Below are 25656 nucleotides of genomic sequence, written 5' to 3'. Positions count from 1 at the left end.
GTTATTCCACTACCATTTACACAGAGCTGTTAAGCAATTTTAGTTCAGCCATGCCAGACTCTTCCCTAAACTGGCAGAATTCAGTACCAAAGGAATAATGATCCTTCCTGGGTTGGGTACAGGGAATAAGACACATATCCAAAGTCTAGCATTTCGGTATGCTCACCAAGGGACTAGCCTTTGTCTTGCTTCACGGTGAACTAAAAAGACCTGGAGAGCCCGGGCATGTGAGGTAAGTGAAGAGATGGCATTGTCCTCTGCTTGGTGTGTATTTGAGAGACCTGACAAAGACATGAGTGTTTACTTTCCCTAGGAAGGAGGGATAGAACATATTTCTTCTTTTCTACAGCCTTGGTGAGCTTCCATTTAGCAGAAATTGTTCCTAGCCCACATGTCTGGATCAGCCCCAAGAAGCTTCTAGAAGGTGGATAACCGGAGCCACTTTAAAAAGGTGGCACATGTGACAAGTGGGCACAAACAAACCTCCAAACAAAATGGTCATACTGGAAGCCTCTTCTTTCAAGAAGGAAAACACAGCAAGTATGTATATCCTTAGGACCGCCCCATTAAATACATCTGTACAACTCCAATCAAATACAGGAGTGGAGCTGTGTGTACATCTTAACAACTCCTATTGATTACAGGAGTTGTATGTGCATTGTTTTACATCCATTAAATAAAGAAGTGGAGATGTTTGCCCCACTGGATCTGGAAAGGGAGAAGAAAAATCACCCAAGTTGGGGAGGAAAAATAGTAAAATTCTCTCTTTCCAGATGGAATTATTTTACATGTCGGAACTCACCAAGACCTCACCAAATAAAGCCTAAAATGAAAGAAAACAAAACCAAGAACCAGTCAGAACTAATGAATTAACTCAATAATGTGACAGGATATAAATCCAACACGCAAAAATAAGTTTCATTTCTATACATTAGCAGCAGACAACACAGAGGCTATTTTAGAACTTTCTCCTGTATTAGCATGGTAAAGAACAATTTAACACAAAGGGATGAAAGCATTGTATATTGAGGACTACACAACAGCAATGAAAGAAGTGAAAGAAGATACAAGCAATGAGACAATGTTGGGTGTGCTTAAGGTTGAGTATGGTCCATATATTCACACTATCCAGAGCCAGCCTATCCCTCAGTGCTATTCCTAGAAAAACCCAACAGTATAATTTGCAGGAAGCCCCCTAATCTCAGAGAAGCAGGACATGCCATCCCCTTGGGGAGAGCCAGGTCATTTCATCTCTTTCACTTTGACCTCAATAAAACCCAATATCTCACAAAGAAAAATAATAAGTTCTTATTGTAGCCATCAGTGTTGTAGACTGCAGGGTTTTTTCTTGTCTTTGCCCTGACACATCACCTTTGTCTTGTGGAGAAAGATGCAGAGTCACGGGCCTTGAACAGGCAGAATGATTACTGACTTCTGAGAACAAAAGAATATGAGAAAAGACTTTGGAGGTGAGCTACAGTCAATTTCAGTATAAATGCTATTTAAGGTAGCTAAATTTGGGACCCCAGAGATTGACATAGGCCAGGTCTTAAAATAGGCTATAAAGGCTGGAATTTAAATGCTACAGAAATTTATTGAAGGATATTAGCATGACTCTAATCTAGCATATACTTTGAATGTGATATGGAGAAATAATTTGAGTATGATGTCGTCAGGGATGGGGGGACGAGAAGCAGAATGGTCTTCTTGTAGTGCACGAGGCACAAGCTGCACCTGTGGTACTCCAGCCAGCTCAACCCTCACACGTACAAAGGACGTGTTGGTTTCCAAGTGAGTAACTGAGGAGCACTTTGGTTACAATCTAATCATAGTCTACCTTGGAAACTTACTTTTCCAGAAAAAAATTTAAAAAGTCTTTAATCCTCTTGACCAAAACTTTTTCTAGTGCATATTTTCTTAACACTTTGATATTTCTTTGTTTATTTTGCTAAGTCAGTAGTGTTAGACATTTGGAGATGCCTAGCTTGATAGGCTGTAAGCATTTTCTACACATAAATGAAGTATTTATATTTGTATGATGATTAGTGTAAGCCAAGTACGATATAAATTTATGACTACTATTTGTAATAAAAAATATTTTAAGCTAAGTAAGACAAAAATTATCTTGCAAACTTAAATATTTCATTGATGGGAGTATTATGAAGGGTAAGATACTTTTCAGAGAATAAGTGTTACATGACTATTATCTCATTAGATTGTTAGAATCAATTTTAATCTTTTCTCACTCTTTAAATCATTATTTGTTTTAAATTAAACATTAAAGATTGAAATATAACTGGACACATTAATAGCATCCTCTAGGGAATATTTAAATATTAATTATATGAAAAATAATTTTAATTTATCATAATATTAAATCATAGATTTCATAGTAAAAGTACCTAGTAGTAAAATGAATTTTTAATAATTTTGCTGGCAGCTTATATATCATATATAAAAAAGAGAAATGAAATACACATTTGCAAATGAGAAAAATGTATCTGAATGAACCTTGTCAAACCTTTTCCCAGTTTAATCTTATCCTGCTAAACATACCACTGTTTCCTCATTTTTGTATTTATAGCAGGATAAGATTTCATTTTTATTTTTTAATATATAATTTTTATTTGATATTTTCTTTATTTACATTTCAAATGTTATCCCCTTTCCTGGTTTCTCCCCTGGAAATCCCCTATCCCATCCTCACTCCCCCAGCTTCTATAAGGGTGTTCCCCCACCTAACTACCCACTCTTGCCTCCCGCCCTGGCATTCCCCTACATTGGGGCATCAAGCCTTCACAGTATCAAAGGCCTTTCTTCCCATTGATGCCCGACAAGGCCATCCTCTGCTAAACATGCGGCTGGAGCCATGAGGCCTTCCATGTGTACTCTTTGGTTGGTGGTTTAGTTGCTGGGAGCTCTGGGGTGTCTGGTTGGTTGATACTGTTGTTCTTCCTCTGGAGCTGCAAACCCCTTCAGCTCCTTCAGTCCTTTCTCTAACTCCTCCATTGGGGACCCCATGTTCAGTCCAATGGTTGGCTGTGAGCATCCACCTCTGTATATGTCAGCCTGATATAACTGTCTCCTGAGAGACTCTGCAAGATCTCATTTTTAAATTGATTGATGCATACTTTAAAGCAAATCAGAAGCAAAGCAATTGATCACATTAGTACAGTAGAGACAAGTTGGCATTGAGCAAGCAGATCCCTGGAATCCAGATGCAAGAGAAATGGTTCCTGTGGGAACTAGGTAGTGCTTAACCTCTGGCACACAGCTGCTTGTGTTGTCTTTTTCATATTAAAATGTCTAGGGAAAAAGTAACAAGGCTAAAAATATAGAACCAAAGGAAGGAAGATACACATTCTCCCTGAACAGTATCTGACATCTTTGAGTCTAAGATGATGTATTCTAAATACCTAACTGAGTAACAGCTAGCCTGGCATGTTGGCACATGCCTTTGATCCCAGCACTTGGGAGGCAGAGACAGGCAGATTCCTGAGTTTGAGGCCAACCTGGTCTACAAAGTGAGTTCCAGGACAGCCAGGACTACACAGAGAAACCCTGTCTCACAAAACCAAAAAGAAAAAGAGAGAGAGAGAGAGAGAGAGAGAGAGAGAGAGAGAGAGAGAGAGAGAGAGAGAGAGAGAAACAGCTGCTTACCCAAATGATTTCAACAAGAAGTTTCTGTTTAACACCCTCCAACAAGAAGTTTCTGTTTAATACTCAATCAGAACTAAAATAAATATTTTGTTTTAATTTCTAAATATTTAATAACTAAAATTTTGTTCTAATTATAAAATTGTTTTTCAAAATTTCGTAACATTCTTTTAAAGAATATATCCATAAAGAATATATATATATATAAAGAATATATAAATATATATATATTACATATAAAGAATATATAAAGAATATATCCATAAAGAAAAGAATATATAAATAACTGTTTTATAATATATTTATACTTTTTTTATGTTTTTGGTTTCTTGAGACAGGGTTTCTCTGTGTAGACCTGGTTGTCCTGGAACTCACTCTGTAGACCAGGCTGGCCTTGAACTCAGAAATCCACCTGCCTCTGCCTCCCAAGTGCTAGGATTAAAGGCATGTGCCACCACTGCCCGGCTTATAATATACTTATTTTTTTATTAGGTATTTATTTCATTTACATTTACAATGCTATCCCAAAAGTCCCCCACCCACTCCCCACCTACTCCCCCACCTACCCACTGCCATTTCTTGGCCCTGGCATTCCCCTGTACTGAGGCAGATAATGTTTGCACAACCAATGGGCCTCTCTTTCCAGTGATGGCCGACTGGGCCATCTTCTGCTACATATGCAGCTAGAGACACGAGCTCTGGGGGGTACTGGGTAGTTCATATTGTTGTTCCACCTATAGGGTTGCAGATCCCTTTAGCTCCTTGGATACTTTCTCTAGCTCCTCCATTGGGGGCCCTGTGATCCATCCAATAGCTGACTGTGAGCATCCACTTCTGTGTTTGCTAGGCCCCAGCATAGTCTCACAAGAAACAGCTATATCAGGGTCCTTTCAGCAAACGCTTGCTAGTGTAAGCAATGGTGTCATCATTTGGAGGCTGATTATGGGATGGATCCCTGGATATGGCAGTCTCTAGATGGTCCATCCTTTCGTCTCAGCTCCAAACTGTGTCTCTGTAACTCCTTCCATGGGTGTTTTGTTCCCAATTTTAAGAAGGGGCAAAGTGTCCACACTTTGGTCTTCGTTCTTCTTGAGTTTCATGTGTTTATCTTATATCTTGGGTATCCTAAGTTTCTGGGCTAATATCCACTTATCAGTGAGTACATATCGTGTGAGTTCCTTTGTGATTAAGCTGTAGAAAACGGCGAATGATTGTCTTCTGCAGGTAAAACCCACAGAGAAGAGGCATTGGGATGCATAAATGACATCACTTATGCCATCTGCTTCACTTTTAAAGTAGGAAACAACACATTATTCTGAAATACTGCATACAGTCATACAGGTATGGTGAGTTTACATGGTTTTCTGTTCTAAGTTTTTATTATTGTTTCACCTGATATTTAAGGCAATGGTTCATATTTTTAGAAGGATTCTTGTTTTGACTCATGCATATGTGTGTGGATTTTCACGTGTTTATTGATTCTCAGAAAAGGGATTTAGATCCCTTGGATCTGTGATTTCAGGCAGTGTGAACCTCCAAATATGGGTGCTAAGGATCGATTTCTGCATTTCTAGAAGAATAGCAAGTATTGTAAACTGTGGTGGCCTCTCTCCAGTCCTGATCCATGTAAAAAATAAACAAATAAAAATAGATCGGGTTGGAGAGTTGATACAAGGATATTTTAGCTAGATAATTTCTTTGGCTCTTCATGTGAAGTCTCATTCTGACTTTGAGAAAACATCTGATACATTTGTTTTGTTTTGGGTTGGTTTGTTCTTGTCAACCTTTAATCTTTCTGTATTAAAGTTACTCTGAATATCCAACCTTCCAATAAAAGACATCACAGAATGAACAAAGGCTTATACAAAGTTTAGATATTGCCAAGATATATCTGCATGAACTGGCAGAACATGTTTCTACTGCACTGATTAAAGGAAAGGTGGACTGAGAAAACATACATCACACTAGCATTCCTTCATACCTATAGCATGGCATTACATGGATAAGAATCTGGTCAATAGGAAAGTCTTAGTTGTACCAAGTGACTTGCTGGAATATAGGAGAGATGGGCTTCTGTCTGATTATGGAGGCACACTGAAGCCCCAAGTGGCATGGACAAGCCTTCATCTTACCTAAGATGACTTATATGTTAGGCATACAAAAGAATTATTCAGGCTGGTATGGTACAGTTCTGAACTTTATATTGTTTTTAAAGTTTAAGTCGGGCAAGGATACAGGGTTATAGTCAAATAGCAAAACAGTATCAACTGTCACAGGCTTTCCAAAGACATAAACTCAGAAAAGTCATTGAAAAGACCTCTTCGTTCAACTCAGGAGACATTAAGAGCCCTTAATCCTTCTGTATTGAAGTTACTCTGAATATTCCAACCTTTCCATCAAAGATCTCACAAAATGCACAAAGGCTTACACAAATTCTGATACTGCTAAGATGTATCTGCATGGACTTGGATGAACTTAGGATTTACCTTCACATTAAAAATCAGAAATATAAATCTTTTACTAGCTTCTAAGAAAGGAAAGATAGTATCATAAATCAGGACCATGTATTTTCAATGGAAGAATTCCATTCACAGTATCTAGTCCAATTGTATTTGGCAACCGTGGAGAAAGTGCTCTACCATCTATCCTATCTGGTGAGTCCAAAGTTCTGTACCTAAATCACTTTCTAACATCATTTGCATTTATCAACAAACAAACAAACAAACAAAAACCCCATAGTTTTAGACCTTAAAACATTGCTTAAATTTTAAACAGTTTAAGACTAACTGAGACTGTTACTATTCACTCTTCTACCCCATCAGGCACCAGAAGTGTTGAAGGGTATTTGGGTATTTGATCACATTGTGAACCCCACATTGTGAACTGGAAAAATCTATTTCTTGTTGTGGTATGACTCAGATCTAGCACACACCTTTAACCCACGAGCTTTCTGTAAAGAAGAGCAAAATAAAAGTCAAAGATATGTCTAGAGGCAGAGCAAACAACCAGTTGATAGTTGCAGAGGAGCTAAGAATAAAATAGGGGCCCCAGGGCTACACTCTTGGCCCCGGGGATACAGGAAGAGGGGAGAGGGAGAGAGGCTCCCATGTAGGCAAGAGTCCTTAGTCTGGTCCATGGCTGGAGTGTAGGAAGGCCTTCTGACAGGATTTTAGGCATAGCTCGTTAGGAGAAAGCCTATCCCATCATCCAAGCACAGCAGACCTTGATGAGCAGAGATAGTCTATGGTTTTAGAGCTTTATTGTAGAAAGGCAGTGGGGGCAGAGAAAAGGTAAAAGAGAAAGACCAGACATAGCCAAGAGTAGAGATGGGGAAAAGGAGAGAGAAAAGAAAGGCTAGAGTAAGAGGGAGAGACCAAGAGGGAGAGATTAAGGAAAGTAAAAGCTTAAGAGATTGAAGAGGGGCCAAGCAGCCCCTCTTATAGTGGGCTGTGTTATCTTGCTGTTGTTAGGTATCTGGGAAGAGTCTAGCCTGAAGGTCAGAAGCTTGGGACATTGTGTATGTGACTACTAGCCACCTGCTTCTCTAGTGGGGGCTGTGGGGGCAGTAACTTTGACAGGAGCAAGTGGTCCAGGAGACATGAGGGAATGCCTTCCATCCCATGTAGGTGGAAATTATCACCACTGGGTTTCACCAGGGTTTGTGCCTCAGCTCGACTGGAGATCAGCCTGCCTATGCATAGTCCATTGCCCCACAGGGCCCCTGAGTCTTCATTTGGTAAATTGAATGTTTGGGATTTTGTTTAAAAACCAACATAGATGAGTCTCTTGATTTCTCTTTCTAAAATTCCCAGTGAGGACAGATGACCGTCCCAGGCACCAAAATGGCACAGTGAGTTCTGCCACCGTGAGCAAAACTGATCTCACCAGGTCTGGAAGGCTCATCATGGTTCCATGGATCAAAGGCACCCTGGATGCTCTGGACCTGTGCAATTGATCCTGACTTCAGGCTGATTATAGTGAGGTAGGAATCATAAATTCTTTCCATGAAATGTACTGTTCCTTCTTTCTGAACTTGAAAATTGTCTTTCAACACTTACCTTTTCCTTAAAATATGGCTAATTATAAAAAACAACAGCTTTTCTACATAAACTCCTTAAAGGGCTCAAATGAATAGCAAGAATAATATAATTCAGAGTAGACCTATGACAACAGTGTAGTAGTGGCCTGTTCATTTAGTATGTCCAATGGATTGGCCTTAAATTTTTCCAAGTTTGATAGATTTTCCTTTTCATTGTTCCTCAAGTGATGTGGTAAAACAGTTACTTAAAAGGCTTTACATTCAAATGTCATTATAACAACTTTGGGGATAGTTTACAAAGGAGTCCACAGGTTACATATAAGGTAAATACATTTCTACAAATGGAACGTCACTGTTAGTGTATATCAATATCTCTATAAGGGAATAAAACCACAACATGTACTGTATGCAGTAAAACATAGACATTGAGATCAGTAACTTACAATGAAAGAATGAAACAGAAAATCAAATGCAGAGTGTTATTTTATGGTTTCTACATGGAATGCATTTTATTAGTATTTATAGTGAAATCATACTATCTCAGAATTTTTACTCATAGTTTTTTAAATGCAACAAAAGTGATTTTCTTTCCTTGCAACTATATACAATTATGTAATAGATAAAAGGATTGAAGATTAATAGTAAATATGTTTCTAAGTTTGCCATCATGATGTCTTCATTTCTCTACAATTAGTAATAAATCCCTATAATAATACATTGTGACTACTTCCATTTTGCTTTCTTTTGCTATCTCCTCATATAAAAAGATACAACCCTTTACAGACAACTCGATAGCAATTCTTCATACAGCTAAATGAAGCTACCACCCCATAGAAGCAGAATCCTATTACATCTAGGTATTCATTATGTTGCCTCTTCCACTTTGGTGGTTGATTGATTCCTATGATTATCTCTGCAAAAGCTTATATTCCATTCTTTTTCACCCTTACTCCATGGTTTTGGTTAAATTTTTTTTTAACATCACTGTGAAATTAAAAAAAAAAAAACAGAGAACATCCACATGTAGGATGAGCAATATCAGACTGCATATTGTGCCTTCATGCTTAATATCAAGCTGCACACTAGCTGTTTTAATTCAAGGCCCATCACAATGTAGTTTATTTATTCTATACTTGTGTGTATGTGTATGTGTATGTGTATGTGTATGTGTATGTGTATGTGTATGTGTATGTGTATGTGTATGTGTATGTGTATGTGTATGTGTGTATGTGTGTGTGTATGTGTGTGTGTGTATGTGTGTGTTTGTATGTGTTTGTGTGTTGTGCTTACCTGCATGAGTAGAACCCAGAAGTCTGGTACATTCACTCTTCTTATTTTTTGAGACAAGATCTCTGATTCTAAAGTTTGACAACTTGATTGACTTACTGGTCAGTGAAGTTCAGGGAACCCCCTGTTTTCTGTCCCCTACTCCAGTTGTGAGAGTTACAGCCACTGACCATTTGGCTCAACTTTTTACACGGTCAATGAAGATGCAAACTCACGTCCTGCTTGCATAGTAAGCATTTTGCAAGCTGAGGCAGCTACCTGGTTCCCACCCCATTATCTATCCATTGTGCCTTCTATAAATTCTTTTCCTCCTTTACTGTATAGTTCCATTCATTTGCATATTATTAATCCTGTTTTATTTGATATTTGTAAAATTCTTCACAGTCAATGTTCACATTCCTTCCAAATGTATCTTTTCTGCAGAAACAGTCTTCATTAGACCACAAAACACAGCAATGTTTTTTTTTTTTAATGTTACCTGACCAATCACAAATATTCACTCTTATCTTGGGAAGATTTCTTTACATGTTTTCCACAAGGTGACAGTTGCTCAGTGTTACCCCTGTTATTGGTTGCTACATTATCTCCTCTGCATGTTATATACCCCTTCCTCCATTACGTAATCCTAGGACACCAATGATCTTTTAGTCAGTCTTCTTATATCTTCTCTTCTATTTCTACTATATAGATGACACCATTCCATTATGTGGCTTTAAAACCCTGTAGTCCATGTCAATAAGATGGAGATTTGTATCTCCAGTTCTTCCATTTCTCCAGACTTTGAGTTTATATAAACAGATTTCTGTTCAATATCTTCACTTGGATGTCTAGTAAGCACCTCACTGTCACATGCTCATAGTGTGTCATTTCATATAATTCCTTTTTTCATTGTTTTTGTGTTGTGTGTAAGTATATCAGAAGCGGAGACTATCTAAAAGAGAAGGAGCGCTATACAAAATATCTGTCTTCAGCTTCTGAATTCCCTGGTTGGAGACACTGTGTTGTCAGTAAGCCTGTGGGGATATTTATGTCTCTGTCTCTCAGCACTGGGGTTACAGGTATATGACACCATGCCTGGCTTCTTGTGTGGGTGGTATGGATCCAAAATACTAGTCCTGATGCCTGCATAGACTGATCTATTTTTCCAAACCCAATGCATAAGGATAATTAGGCTCAAGATGAAATAATAAGAAATAGACTTGTTCCACTAATTCTGGTTTACCTAGTTTTTCAGAAAGTTAGGATAATAAATAACAGTAGATATCTCTAGAAGAAACAACTGTTCCCCTTATTGCTCTACCTTCTCATATCCTCATTCCATGAATGTAACTAACATACTTAGAACAAATGTGACTGCTAGTGACTGCTATGATATAACATCCCTGAGATAAGAATTTTATTGCACCAAAAATACTTGCTTTTCTTGAGTCATGGAATGGGCTGAAACTCACTACTTCAACAATAGTCGAACATACAGAACTCAGAAGTTTGATAGAGTAGTGGGTTTAATCATTCTGTGGCATTCATTCAACACACCATTGTAAGCAATACTTTAGTTGCAGCCAACAGTTCCCAGATAGCTTGTCATCAAAGCAGATCCTGATATTCATGAAATTGCCTGTTTCAGAGTTATTGCATGTAATTTAGTTGTTTATTTGAACCTCAAAGGTATTAACTATGATGGGTGTATTATCATTGTGTAGGGTGATTTATTTTCCTTATGATTCAAAGTTTATTTTTACTAGGTATTTATCATTTTGTGGTAAAATTTTCTGGCCTATAAACAGAAATAGAAAGAGGATAGATAGATAGATAGATAGATAGATAGATAGATAGATAGATAGACAGACAGAAGATATATTTTGTTTCTCTGGTTTATCCTGTTATATTGGCAAGAGATTATGTTGAAATAAAAGCCATGCATTAAACTTTATATGCCCCAGTACAGGGAAACGCCAGGGCCAAAAAGTGGGAGTGGGTGGGTAGGGGGGTGGGGGGAGGGTTTGGGGGACTTTTGGGATAGTATTGGAAATGTAAATGAGGAAAATACCTAATTAAAAAAATAAAGGAAAAAAATTAAGAAAAGAAATATTCACCACATTACAGTTAGAGTGGGTAAGCTGGAGAGGTATCTCAGCCTGAAAAGTGTTTTCTATACAAGCATGAATACCCAAGTTTGTATCCTCAGCACCTACACTTAAAAAAATAAAAATTAAAACAAAACAACAACAACAAAAAAGCCATGCATTAGAGGCTGATGTCATGCTGAGCTTCCCAAGAGCCAACATGGGAAAAACATTTATTATGTGCAAGGTAAGAAGCATAGAAAGTTGTCCTTAGCAGCTACTGTAGATGCTTGTAATGCACATGACCTTTAAGACATCTTTATGTGACTTCGGTGCCTCTTCTTTTTTTGCATCACATGTCTTACTTTCACTTTTTCCCCTTTGGTACATTGCTACTTTTCAATTTGTTACAAGATACAATATATTTGAAATAAAGAGGAATGTAGATAGCAGTGGACATGAACTTTAATTTAGATGAATAGTCAGCTCATTGAAAATGTAAATCCTCTCCCGATATTGAAATTATGAATTACATTTAATTTCTTTAGACTCTTCTGGGTCATTTAAGTTTCTGCAGTCAGCATATTTAATTTGTACGATAAAACAAGTATAAAAAGCAATCACTAATGAAAAATAATTAACTGGGAGGATTAATCCAACTCTTGGGAAAGCTCTTTTGATATAGTAACATCCCATAATTTTGAGTGCAAACATAAAGTTAACTTCAAGTTCATTTTCATCAATTCCCATCAAAAGGCTTTTTATGTAGTTAGAGATAGGATTCATAGAAGGCGTCCATTTTGTAGTTTTCTTCATTGATACACATGTGTCTGTATGTATAAACTTATTTAATTGTCTATGTGACTTAGTGGGTACCAAGTTTCTGGTTGATTATGTACTTGACTTCCAACATGGTCAGCTCCATTAAATGCTATGCCACTCCTTTTCTTGGAGCCAGTGTACTTCAGTGTTGGCAAAGCATTAGTGTTAACAACAACAGAAAAACCAAAAACGCTTTGTCTATCTACTTCTGATTTAGTATGACATAGAAGTTACAAAATAAAAACAAAATAATTTGGAGAGTGGGGAAAGCCTTTCAAATCATGACTTATGACAGTATGCTAACTGGTCATAAGGACAAACAAATAAGATAACAGTAGCACATTGTCATAACAAAGGAAATAAAGAATAAATTTTAAAAAGAATATATTATTTAAGTCATTTGAGAATAGTAAATAGTAACTGTAGAAGAATGAGATTATCTTTGAATGAAGAGCTGAATATGCATACAAGCACATTTTCTTGTATTTAAAATCCTGTTTTATTTTACCTGTATAGTATTGTACCTGTATGTGTGTATATGTACTACATGCATATCTGATATCTGGTGCCACAGAAGTGGGCATCAGATTCCCTGAGTTGGAATTACAGATGTCTATGTGTGGCCAGGTAGGTTGGGAATTGAACCTGAGTTCTCTGGAAGAGCAGTCAGTGCTCTTCACCACTGAGTCATCGTTCTAGCTCCAATATATATATATATATTTATAAAGAGAGACTTGGAAGTATTTGATTTTGAATACTTCGTGGTTTTCGTAAGTCATTTGTAATAAAGTATATTTTAAAGCTGTGGTCTATCATGCTTTCTTCTTTGATTATATTTTGCTTAATAATTTATAAAGTAAGAAAACAAATTTATTGAGACGTGTGCTGAGCCTTCTTTCTGCTTTGGATGTGATTCCTGAAGGACTATGCCTAGGGTGGGCACTTTTCTTGGGACTCCTATTCTTCTTGCTTATATTTTTCTGCATAACATTTTTCTAATTCATGAATATGTAGAAGTTAGACTGAATGTTTACTGCTTCTAGCTCAAAAATTCAATCATCCATTTAATATTATAGCAAGTCCTTAGGATATAGAAAAGTCAGAGTTTAACATCAAAAGAATGTGAATACAATGTTGTTGTTTGTTTCTCAGCTTTTGAGTCCTTTTGATTAGACTACAAATTACTCCACTTGGAGATCAGCTCGATGTAGTCATGTAAACGCAAATGGTTTCTATGTGATGGGAATGCTAGCAGGAAAAGACACCCATCGCTGCCAGCCACACTATGATGTAGCTTCCATGATAGGGCAGAGGTTTATAGCAGGTCATGAGTAGGTGTGGGTGAACACAGTGTGGATGGGTTAGAATAGAGAATGAATTAGAGCATTAGGGAAAGCATGCGTTAGGGAAAGGTGTACAGTTTCTATTCAAGCTTTGAATAGTGGTAACAGGCTACAAATAATTCTCACATCTGGAAGATATCAGCTCTGACCCTCATACTTTAAAGCAATGATGGCCATACTACAATATTTCAAGAGAAGTGCTACATCCCACTGGAGAGAGTGAGAGCGGGTATTTTTTCCTGTCTATCTTCACTTCACATGTTTCCAAATTTTATTGACAAGGCAACAGTATGGGTGTATCATTCCTTCTTATGTCAAAATCAATATCCATCAGTGACTACATCACATTTTCTTGCCTTACATGGGTTAATATACATTTCAGTTAGTTTCAGTTTCTGGATATTACAGCATTAGCATAAGCATTTCTGTTGACGTTATGTGAAAATTTGCTTTCAACTTTTTCCATCATGCTTGCAGTGATGTTTGTTAGGGATTTGCACAGGGGTTGTAGGGTCATACAGAAACCCTATTTTAGTTTATGAGGGATATTTAAACAGTTCCCAACATAGTTGTCCCATTTTCTGTCCCAAATAGCAATGCATGGTTCCATTTCCTCCCCATCATCATGAGTGCTGCTATAAGGTCTAGCACTCCACCCAGACATTGTACTGTACTCAGGTGGGTTTGGTCCTTATTTTCCCAGTGACAAGCATATTGAAGAGTTCTGTTCTGTTGAGGGGACTTTATATCTAATTAGACAGCAGTTCATTGTCACCAATACGTAAGTTCAACCTACTACACCTATATGGATATCTTGCCATGCTGATCATCGCTGTGGTTTCCAGGGATCCGTGCTGGATAGGACTAGTATTTGTTTCCTTCCTGTGGCAGCTTGAATAGTATTTTCTGATTGCATGGACTCTATATTTCCATAAGTAGGCTTTCACGTTAGAGTCAGCACTGATAATCCAAGTCCTGTGTCCAAAGTCTGTTTTGTTTTTCAGCATTAAGAGTATACCGTCAACCTGTGAGAGACAACCCAGGGCAATAGCAACCATGTTGTTTCAGGAGTCACTTAGACTACACTGACTAACCACTGAAGTGAAGATTTCTTGTGCCTGGTATACTGAGGTTTTTGTAGGAAATACTGTCAGCCCTCATGCCTAATTTTATGCAAGATACGTGTGCACATGTGTGTGCGTGTATGCATGCACATCCACACACAAACACACACATACAGACACAACACAAGAACACATGCAGATGTGCACACATACAGGAATATATGCAGGCATGTACATATAAACAAACACAAATACACACACACATAAACACAATGTTACCCACACATACACACACACACACACACACACACACACAAGCATCCAATGTATAATTTTAGATACATTAAAATATTGATTCCTTAAGGCTTTTCCCTACAACTTTGGTGTGAAATTTATTCCTCCTTCCTCCTTCCTCCTTCCTACCTTTCCAGTTGGAGCTCTGTCCCAGTTTTTCCATGGCCAGCTTCACATTACCTGTATTCTCAAGCTTCGCCTGAAGTGGAAACTTCTAGTTTTGGGGACGTCAGGTGATGTTTTGCTGGGGCACACAGGTGAAAGAATGTTTTGCTAAGGGAGATGCGTGAAAGAATGCTTTCCTGAAGCAGCTACAGGTGAAAGGATGCTTTGATATCGCGAACGCATGAAAGGATCCATGATGAAGGAGTATAAGTATGAGCTCCAGAGAGTGGGAGATGAGCACAGAACATTGGTTTGTGGTTTGCCTTGCTAGTCTTCGCAAATGACATGTATGTATTGGTTCACTTTGCATAGCATTGTTGAGCTCAACTTGTGGTAGCAACAGCATTGGGAGAAACTCACCAAAGAACTGCCTTACCTAGGGCCAGTTAGGAGCCTTGCTGCAGGTGTGTGTGGGGTCTGCATGCCTAGACTGGTCTGCAGCAGGATTTGGTGTTTGCTATGGAACTGAACCGCTACCAAAGATTGAGCTCCCACTCCCCTGCAAACTATCACTAAACGATCCCATTTCCCCTATATTCTATTAACCTTTCTCTTCCACTGCCTTCTAGTGGGTCATGGGCAAGAGGAAAGGGTGAATGCTTATTAAAGCAGGTTGCAAAAATTGATGCCTACATCCCCCGTGATCCCTTTATACTTTCCTGGTTTCTGTGGTTCTTTCGCGTTGTATACTCAATGAATGGATGGACCTAGAAAATATCACCCTGAGTGAGGTAACTCAGACCCAGAAAGACAAATGCTCTACATTCCTTCTCATCTGAGGCTTTTAGCTCCAAAACTTTGCATTTTCAAGTCAACATTTTCACTTACAGTCAGTTAAGTTTTTACATATATTCTTGGATTCATTTTCGTATTTTTCGTCGGTTTCAAGATCTAGGTTATTGAACACACATCACATTATCTGAATGTTATTCCTACAGCAGTGACTCCTGCTCCTGCCTTTAGTAACAGAATCTTCCCTAAGGTTTTCTTATCACTTTATTAAATTGTCCATTTTGCTGACGTTTTCAAATAAAGTTTTGATTTGGGGGTATTGCTTATTTTTGTCTTTTTTCTCTCAGTCTATGTTTACATTTATTTTATTTTCTGCTTTCAGTTCAATAGTATTTTTCTAGATTCCTGGAAGACTTTGTGAATTGATTTGAGATATACTATCTTTTGATATAAGGAAATAATTTTGCTTCATATAATAGTTGCAATGTTATTTATATTTCTCTTGATTTCCAAAGCATCTTTTTTTTTCCTTTCTGATTTCTGTGTAGCTCATTATTGGGCCAGAGAAATGGCTCAGCAGTTAGGAGCATAGACTGCTTTTCTAGGGGATGCGAGTTGGCTTCTGCTGCAATGCAGTTGGCTTCCAACTCTCTGGATGTGACTCCACATCCAGAAGAATTTGTTTCTGGACTTCATAGATACCCACACTTCTATACATACCTACCTTCAATATATTTATAACCAAAATCAATCAACCAATCACTCAATCGATAAATAAATAACAAAAATAAAATGTTCTTTGAATTTCTGTCAGTTTTTGCTTTCTATATCAGGATACAGATGGCTTTACTATTAGTGAAGTGATTCGTGTTTATAATTGATGTGCAGATTTATGATCACTCTACCTGTAACAGATAGAACATTAGACACTGGCGCATCAGAACAATCCATCCTTTTGAACATGGTCCCAGGCCGTAGGACTTCTGTAGCTGCCTTTGTTCCTTTAGATTTGAGAAGCCCCTCGTACAATTCATCTTGCATCCTTAACCGTGGCATTCTAAACCATAAGAGCAAACATTCAAAGTGTGGTTTTGTTTTTAACTTATTTTACTCTACTTGTTTTTATAACATGACATTCTTCTAAAAATCTGAAGTAAAGCGGACTGCATGAGAAAATGTTTACATTAAATTTAATCGTTGACCTTTCTCAATGACATTAAAGGAAGAGAGTAGGGATATTTTGTATCAAATTCATAGCACTTATTTATTTGTCCAGGACCAGTATCAGCTTGGAGAGGGGTTCTGAGGAAGGGATGTCTGGGAGATGCAAAAATAAACAACTTGAAGCCAAACCTGGTACCTGTGCTGGAGGCTTGTGCTCTGCTGGAGACAGCTTTCCAGCCTGCTTTCTCTCTCTTCTGCTTTCTTTCTCTTTGATCTGCTTTCTCTCCAGGATCTCTAGACAGCTCTCCCTCTCTCTATGTTCTGCTTGAGAGAGACAGTTCTCCAAAGCAGTTGTCTCTTAGTATTCTAAAGAATTCTCTGGATAGCTCATCTCCTGCAGATCATAAGCCAAGTCTTTTACTTTACGTATCAATCCAGTCATTTACTCCGGGTTTCCTTTTGATTATTCTATGAATCAATATCATGTGACCTCAGCCCCTTAATTCTTAGGAGACAGTAAGCTAGCATTTTCTTTTAACATTACAAAAGAATTCAGAGATCTGAGTGCCTCTTTTATGAAAATGCTAAACTACTTGGGCTAGACTCTTTCCTGAAATTACATTTCTACCATACCCGGGCCTAAGCTTGCTCTTTCCCAAGCTGATTCAGAACTCAGGAATTTGTCTGACTTTGTAAGCATATACAAACAAACAAACAAACAAACAAACAAACAAAATTTTAGCTAGGTGGGATCTCCTGCCATCACCACACCCTAAATCTCTTTCTCTCCTTTCTTAGTGTCTTTCTGATGAGTTAGCTCATAGTATTGCTGTCTCTATTCCTTTAGATTTGAGAAGTTCCTCCTATAATTCATATTGCATCCTTATTTTTTGCATAGATGAGAAATTATATATTTTTGAACTCATGTTTTAGAATTCTTTTTCACAGCCTTAAGGGCTGTCCTGAAGATCCCAGCTTTTACCATTTTGCTTAGACATTAGCCACACCTTCACCTCCCAGACTCATGCTGTCTCAGATTATCATGGAGTCATTATCATTAATAGGGAGGACATTCCTCAGAGCAACATGAAAAATATGAGCACTATTATACGAAGACACCTAATAACCACAGCAGCCATCGACACTCATGGAGGCTCATGTCCTCTGGACCTGTCTCAGAGTCAGGATCCATGTTATTCTAGTCCCACCAAGGCCATGCTGGATCCTGGACCCGGCACTTATTTATCTACTTATTTTTGAGACAGCATCTCACTACATGCCATTGAACTCAACAGGCAGACTGAACTGGCTTGAAAAATCACAGAGATCTACCTCCCACTGCCTCCCCAGTGCTGGCTTAAAGTTATGTACCACCATACTGCAAATATTTATATTTGATGAATTGAGACTCCTGACTTAACGGATATAAACTGCATGTTGTAGTTAAAAAAAAAGTTAATTCAAAGAGTACTTTAAAAGGAAAAATTTCCATGAATTTTTTGATATTAAGTGGAAGGCTTTTATATAAAGCAAATTTTTGTAAAAGCAAAAATTATTTCTATGCAACATATAGAGTATATATGGGTATACATGTTGTATTCACACACACACACACACAAACACACACACATATGTGAATATGTGTATACATGTATAAATGTATATATGCAATACACAAAACTAATCACAATTTTGTTTGTTTGTTTGTTTGAGACAGGGTTTCTCTGTACAGCCCTGGCTGTCCTGGATCTTACTCTGTAGACAAGGCTGGTCTTGAACTCAGAAATCTGCCTGCCTCTGCCTCCCAAGTGCTGGGATTAAAGGCATGTGCCACGCCCGGCACAAATATTTATTTTAAGAAGACAAAGTTTTGTACAATTTGAATGATTTCATAATTCATTTTATTTATGTGTGATTTAATGTAGTTTTAAATGTTTTGCATTTTTTAGGGGAAGAAAAGAAGAGATAATCTTAGGCCTATTATTTAAAACATAATACCAAATACTAAAGACTGTATTATGATGTTTATTTTAAAACTGAGTTTGTGGGGAAGTTTCTAGGGAGAAGCATCATGCTTATAAAAGACACTAAATCTTATGAGAACCTTCTTAAGTTGTATAATGCAATGTAAATACATAGACATTTCTAGGAAGATAATTTATCACTGTAAACTAAATAACTAAACATGATTATCTGTTTTATTTTCTTTGGGAATATAAATAGTAGACCAAAAGTTATAATCAGTTGACAAGGATTCTACTTTTAATTTAAGGATGCATTAGGTACAAAATTATCAATAATACAGAGTAATTATTCTCTTATTTTCTCTCTATCGTTCTATCTTTCTCTTCCTGTCCACGCATCATCTCCCAGGGTTCCTTCTGAAGTTCATGGACTCTTTTTATTTAATTGCTAATATTACATATACAATAAATGAATAAACATATAAGTACCACCTCCTGCATTCATTTGGTGTTGCTTTTCTGTATATGATTTCAAGGCTGACCATTTGGAATGGGATGATTAATTAGGAGGCTCAACCATCAGGGCAACTAATTCTCTCTCAGCAGTCCTTTGTTGCCTGTAATTCTTTGTCAAGGGGTGAGGTCCAACTCAATCTTTCCCTTCCAGGACAGCTTGTCTATTTGTGTTATAATTCTTCACATCTTCTTTAGGAAGCCATACTCTTGTGGTAGCATGGGTGTAGTTTTTCTGTCATTTCTAGGGCAGCATCTCACGGAAGACTTCCTGGTTCTCTGGCTCTTACAGTCTTTCTCTTTGTTATGGTGTTCCCTGAGCCCCATCTACTGAGTTTTGCCCCTCACAATCATATGCCATCTGCATTCAACTACTTATCTGTTTTCATTTTTGTGATGGTCTCTGTGTTTTGCGAAGAGAAGCTTCTTTGGTGAGGGATGAGAGGGACACTCACCTGCCAGTATCAGGGTAAATATTTAGAATGCAACTCATAATTCAGTTGGTTCAGTAAGGGGTGGTGAAGGGCTCTCCTCTATGATCAGTTACCTCCCTGGTCCTAGGAAGTGGGGTCTGTTTCTAGTGCTAGGCTTGACTTTCTCTTTGCTGAGTGTTTATTCACAATCAGAAAAATAATACTATAAATAAAGGAAAATTATATTTCTTATAGTGTTCATTTTAATTAACAAAGATAAATATTTTCATGCTTTCATTTGTTTCTTTGCTTTCTATGAAGTCTTTAAAATAATATTTACTCATTAAGATGCTGTATGTTATGACTAATTGTATTTATGTAAAATACATTTTTACTCTTTATTATTTTTTTACTCTTTAGCAGAGAACTTTTATTCATCATTTAGAGAGGAAAAATACAGTAACTGTTTCCCATTTTTGAGCTGCCATGTCAATGCAGCCCATTTTTCTATCAAAGAATGCACCACACTGTGATCATGTATAATCCCTGCAAATGTTCCTAGAGCAAAATGCCAAAGGTACTACACATAAAGTGAGGGGGAAAGGCGAGTGTTGATGAGTAGTGAGAGAGGAGAGCACTCTGTCAAGGGACTAGCAATTTTAGAATTTCAAGAGCCTGAAAAGAAATGTCAAATAGATTTTGGTATGTGAAATCCATAGACATTTACATTCCTGGATGTAACATATGCTGTTATTATTTGTCTTGTAACACGCAAATCAATTTACATTGACTTATACGATCAGAAGCCATTTTATCAAACTGATTAACAACTACTGATTCAAGAATCAGCTAATGTTCCTTATTCTTAGAAATGTAAACATACAAAGACTCCAGAGAACCTTACAGTCAAGAACTTATTATTATAACACCCAAAAAGGACATCCCTTGAAGCAGATGCAGTCAAAAGCTAAAAAGCAGTTTTAGTACATATGCCTCCTTTTGCTACCAGACAAAAGTCAGCTTCTAAACACCATGAATATGCTTATTACCCCTATTCGAGCCTTTTCTTTCTCCTGCTGCTCCATATGTATATTGGCATCTAGATGTGAGCAGATTAGTTGTCTCAAACCAATAGCAGGATAAACTTCATTTGGTGCTATGTAAGAGAAAAAGGCTGTTCCCATTTCTTTTCCCACCCCAAAATTAGATTGCCCATCTAGCACAAAATCTAGAATAAGAGAGTAGATTTCAAGGGACACTGTGACTTAACAGAGTCCCCATCTGACTGCTCAGGGAATACAGTGCCATATCTCTCTTAATATTAGTTGTATGTGTTATCAATATGTTGCCAACTATTTTACTAGCTTATAGGCAAACAGACAGAAAATTTCATTTTAAGGTAAAATGATTCTCCCTGTGACCTAAATATAAAGCAAAACTAGTGCATCAGTAATGACTTATAGCACTAATGTACCATGTACATGAGAAAGCAATAACTTTGCTAATTTTCATGTGCTACTAATATTTTTCAAAATTGCCAATTTAATTTAATTTAATTTAATTTAATTTTATTTTATTTTATTTAGCAGTGATGGTCAATGCATTGACATGGAGCTTCTCCTCATCCACTGTCCTCTCACTGGACAGGCTAGGTTTTCCGTTTTTGTCTTTTTTATCATTAGCTCCTTGTAGCAAGGATGTTGGCAGAAAAGCAAAGTAAATTCCAGTTTGCTCTGTTTCTTTTTTCACAATAGACTATTCTAGGCTTTAAGGGTAATCATGAAGGTTTCCAAAATGGCTTTTAGTAGTCCCCTTTTCTGAACCTAATGCTGTGACTTTTTTTTGTTCTGTATGCACAACACAGGACATAATCTTCTCCATCCTAATAGTGAGTCTCAGCTTACTGTGAGAAAAAAAAAATGCTTGCTTTTCTGCAGCCTTGGGGTATTTTAAAGCAGAGCGATGAAGGAGTTGACATACACTTCCAGATGGAGGTAGTTTGAATGTCTGGTTGTTGATACTGTCTCCCTAAGCTGATGTAAAAAATAGTGACAGAGATGAGCGTATTAAAGGACAAAATGATTAATATACCCCAGTCCTCTGCTGAGCTGTTCTTAAAGGGTTTTAACATTTTGTGACTTAGCTGTAGTAAGAAAAAAATTCATCAGCCGAGGGAAAGGAAAGCTTCAGACTTCTGAGCATAAGAAATACCTCGGGTAAAGACAGGGATCTAATTCAGCCCATCACATCCATCACTGGACAGGATTGCAATGATCCCAGAGCATGGGTAAAGCACTGTACAGACAGGTACACATACCTGACAGTCCAAGCTACGTTTCTCTTAATGTGTTACAGGCATCAGTTCTCTGAGATGTGAACATGCTATGCTTCAGGGAACACACCAGAAATAAATCTAATTAATGGAGAGGCAGGTGTAAATTCTACATCCTTGGGTTGTTTTAGAAGATGAAAGCATTATTCCGTATTACGTTGATGCTTATAGTCAACTTGGTATGCTGAAAAGTAGGCTCATATAAACTAAATTATCAAGCATAGTGGGCTATTTTCAGCCTTATTTCAATGATAGAATTTATTTCTAGGTATAAGTTTGGACCTTTACAGAGTGTAAAGGACATAGGCAGCCTCACTGTGCTCTTGTAGATCACTCTAAAGCCCGGAAAAGATAAAATCTGTATTTTTAAAAGGCACACTGTCAGAGCAGGTGATATTCCTCAAAAAGAATACTAGGGAAAATGGAGTCTGAGTTGTTATAGTGTGGCCCATGGTTCTGAGGCTAAGAATATTAGGCTCTGATATCTATCTAGATCGAGATGTGACAGTTTAAAGCAGATTGCTGAAATAGTTATATGAAAGAGATAACATGTGACTATACATGTGTTTATATTTAAGCACATGACCATATATACCATGGGAGCTATGTATGGTGTGCAAATTAATACATATTAAATTTTCATGATACTTTTCTTATTAAGTTCACTTAACTGTAATGGAAGCGTGTGTGAAAGAGAGTAGATTTCTGTGATCACTTGGTACTTTCACCACAGTTAGGAGAGCAGGTGAAAGGTTGCTTACTGTTCTGATCCTTCATCTTGTTTTTACCCAATTCCTTGCCTTTCTCCTAATGCCTAGTGAGATCTCCAGGGTAAAGAGTTTTTCTTAGTTAGACAATGGTCACACGAGTCCAATGTCAAATCATGTAGGTAATCAGAAATTCACTTTAAATGTGTGTCTAAAGAAATGAAAACATGTGTAGATCCCTCTCAGTGCCCAACCATTTTATATCATAAAGAGATGTTCTGGTCACTCTAATAATAGGTGACAATTTTCTCTCTCAGAGTTTTTTTCTCAACTTGAAATCCATTTTTTTAAATCAGGAATTCATCTGCACCCAGCCTGTCTATGAATATTCTATTTGCATTATCCACGTCCTGCCCTGCCATGGACTGTGCAGAGCAGTCACCCTGAACCCCAGGCTTGCTCATCTGGCTCCTTCTGACCTCTCTCTTCTGGGTGCTCTGCACTATGGTGGATTGTCATTAGTGGACTCTAAACAGTTTAAGGAGAGAACTTGTGTTACTCCTAACATTTACTGAGGGATAAAACAAAGGCATTGTTTCATAACATTGCAAAGTCATATAATCATTTGACCATATGGTTTGAGTTTGGAAACAAAGATACATGTGAATTCTTCAAAGGAGTTGCTCGTCCCTCCAGAAAACATAAGACCAATGGGAGATTCACTGTTGTTTGTTTTTCAAATCTTTATTTTTGTGACAACTGCAATATATTTTTTCCAAAGCTTTTAGACTTAGGTCATTATCAACCTTTTCCTCCTTTGAAATAATATAATTTATGCTGCTAAAATTGTCAGTGTTGTTTTAAGGCATATTTTATGAATTCTTAAGTGTCTTTATTTTGAATTTTTCATTACTTTCATCCTCTCGTATTATAAAAACCTAAGTAACAATTTTTTAAAAGAGAGATGCCTCAGGGCCAGTTGTTACAGCAATTATCAATTATATTTGGCTTCATTTAATTGTTTGCAAAATTAGCTTTTAAAGTACCATTTAATTCAGTTTCCAATCTTCTCAAGAAGGTAATTAATGAGCTAACTATAATTACATGTGAATGATAAAGCACAGGGAACTTTTAAATTAAATTTGTGTTGAACTTAGGCTGTACTCTACTATCTTGTATTCCAGGTACTCCAGGGTTTGAACATACTGAAAGACCAGCACACTCCTTAATTATATTATTCTACATAATCATATTATGTAGCAATTTTCATCCAGTTAAAATATTCTTTACTTGAGGAAGTCTTCTTAAGGATTAGGAGGCCTTAAGTGGAAACATTGCTTCCAGAAATGTTGAAGAGACTTCGGAAGCAAACTCGGAAGTCTCAAGAAGCTCCTGAATCTGACAAGGTACAGAAGACCCCTCCCTGGGTTGGTTACTTGTGTCTTGGGGTGAAGGGTGGGAGCCCTGGCTAAGGAGCTTCCAAATTTGTTCTGTGGTACAAAACACAAGTTTGGACACATGAGAAAGGCAGAAGAGGAAAATGTGAACGAGCAACAGCATCAGGTGCCTAGAATCTTAAAGGATAGGTACAGAGAAGCCACAAGTTTGATAGCAAAAGCTACTGCTGCTGAGAAAATAAAAGTGTCAACTATGAAGGAGGTGTACACACATGGAGGAAAGAAAGAGAAAACAGAATGAAAAAACAAACTTTAGTAGAGTAGACAAACAGCTCCTGTTGCCATGAGAGGAGCCCCAGAGTTGTCCCTCTGCAGGGAAGGGCATGGGCTCTGGAGCTTGTGTTTTATACCAGTGGTTCTCAACCTGTGGCTTACGACCCCCCCCCCCCTTTGGGAGTCAAATAACCCTCTCACAGGGGTCGCCTAAGACCATCTGAAAACATGTATATTTACATTATGATTCATAACAGTAGTAAAATTACAGTTATGAAATAGGAACAAAAATAATTTTATGGTTGGGGGTCACTACAACATGAGGAACTGTGTTATAGGGTTGCAACATTAGAAAGGTTGAGAACCACTGTTTCATATAATACCAGGACCCTCCCTTTCCAAACCTCCTCTCCTTCTTTCTATTTAGTCCCTGTCAGAATATCTACACTTAATCAGGCTCAAGTTTTCCAGCCAGCTCTTAACAGTTTTTTTTTCTTTTTTTTTTTTAATTAGGTATTTTCTTCATTTACATTTCCAATGCTATCCCAAAAGTCCTCCATACCCTCCCCCACACACTCCCCTAACCCCCACTCCCACTTCTTGGCCCTGGCGTTCCCCTGTACTGAGGCATATAAAGTTAACTGTTGCAAAGGTCAGAGTCTGGTGGTGGGTGCAACCTTGGAAGCAGGAAGCGTCTCTGATCAGGCTAAGCATCCCTGACTATCTTCAGTTGGCTTCTGGACTTGGAGGTCCTGTTTGTTCGATGTACTCAGCTGCAGACTGCTTCATACTTCTTGTTACATGACCCTGTCCTGTCTTCTTGTCCTGACATTAACAACTCCATGAACTGAGTGACTTACTAGAAAGTAGGAGTTTATTGTGAAATCACTGTTGTAGAGGCTCTGGTGAGGTCTTTCTTCTGGGCTGCAGACTGCTGCCTTCTGTGGTGTCTTCTCATGGCTTTTCCTAGGTGTGTTCATGAAGATAGGGTGTTCCTTCCTTCTACAAAAACACCAGTTTGACTGTATTAAGGCTCGTAATTTATGATCCCACCAATACCTTGTTATATTGTTTTAGGGCTTATTCCCAAATAAAGCCATAGTAGGGGCTAGCATTTCAACTCATTTGAGCCATCACTTCACTTCCTTTCACTTACTTGTGTCTATTTCTGCTGTTCAGGCTCCGTTCCCCCTGCTTAGAGCAACCTGTGGATCCTGAGAGAGGAAGCGAGGCCGGGAGGCTGGAGCGAAAGAGACTGAACAAACAGCAATTGAGCAAGGCACAAACAGACTCTTGAGGCCGGTTCAGTGAGACAGCTCCTTCAATGGGAGGAACAAAGGCTTTGAGGGTGAGGAGCGGCTTCCAGAGTGGGCAAGTATACATTGTTGACTTTGGTCAGGGTACAGGGGTGCCTCATTAGCATA

At 37.8% G+C, this 25656-nt stretch overlaps 1 long non-coding RNA gene across 1 annotated transcript; it reads left to right on the top strand.

Annotated features, from left to right (window-relative positions):
* Positions 1-4909: 4909 nt before the first annotated feature.
* Positions 4910-25593, top strand: Gm17094. Its single transcript, XR_001784265.1, has 4 exons — positions 4910-4998; positions 7470-7639; positions 23747-23968; positions 25412-25593. It is a non-coding gene; the product is annotated as a predicted gene 17094 (long non-coding RNA).
* Positions 25594-25656: the final 63 nt, after the last annotated feature.

This window comes from Mus musculus, chromosome 4 (genome assembly GCF_000001635.26).
Source record: "Mus musculus strain C57BL/6J chromosome 4, GRCm38.p6 C57BL/6J".
Lineage (NCBI taxonomy): Eukaryota > Metazoa > Chordata > Mammalia > Rodentia > Muridae > Mus > Mus musculus.
The sequence above is the reverse complement of the archived record's forward strand: the minus strand, read 5'-3'. Positions and strand labels throughout refer to the sequence as shown.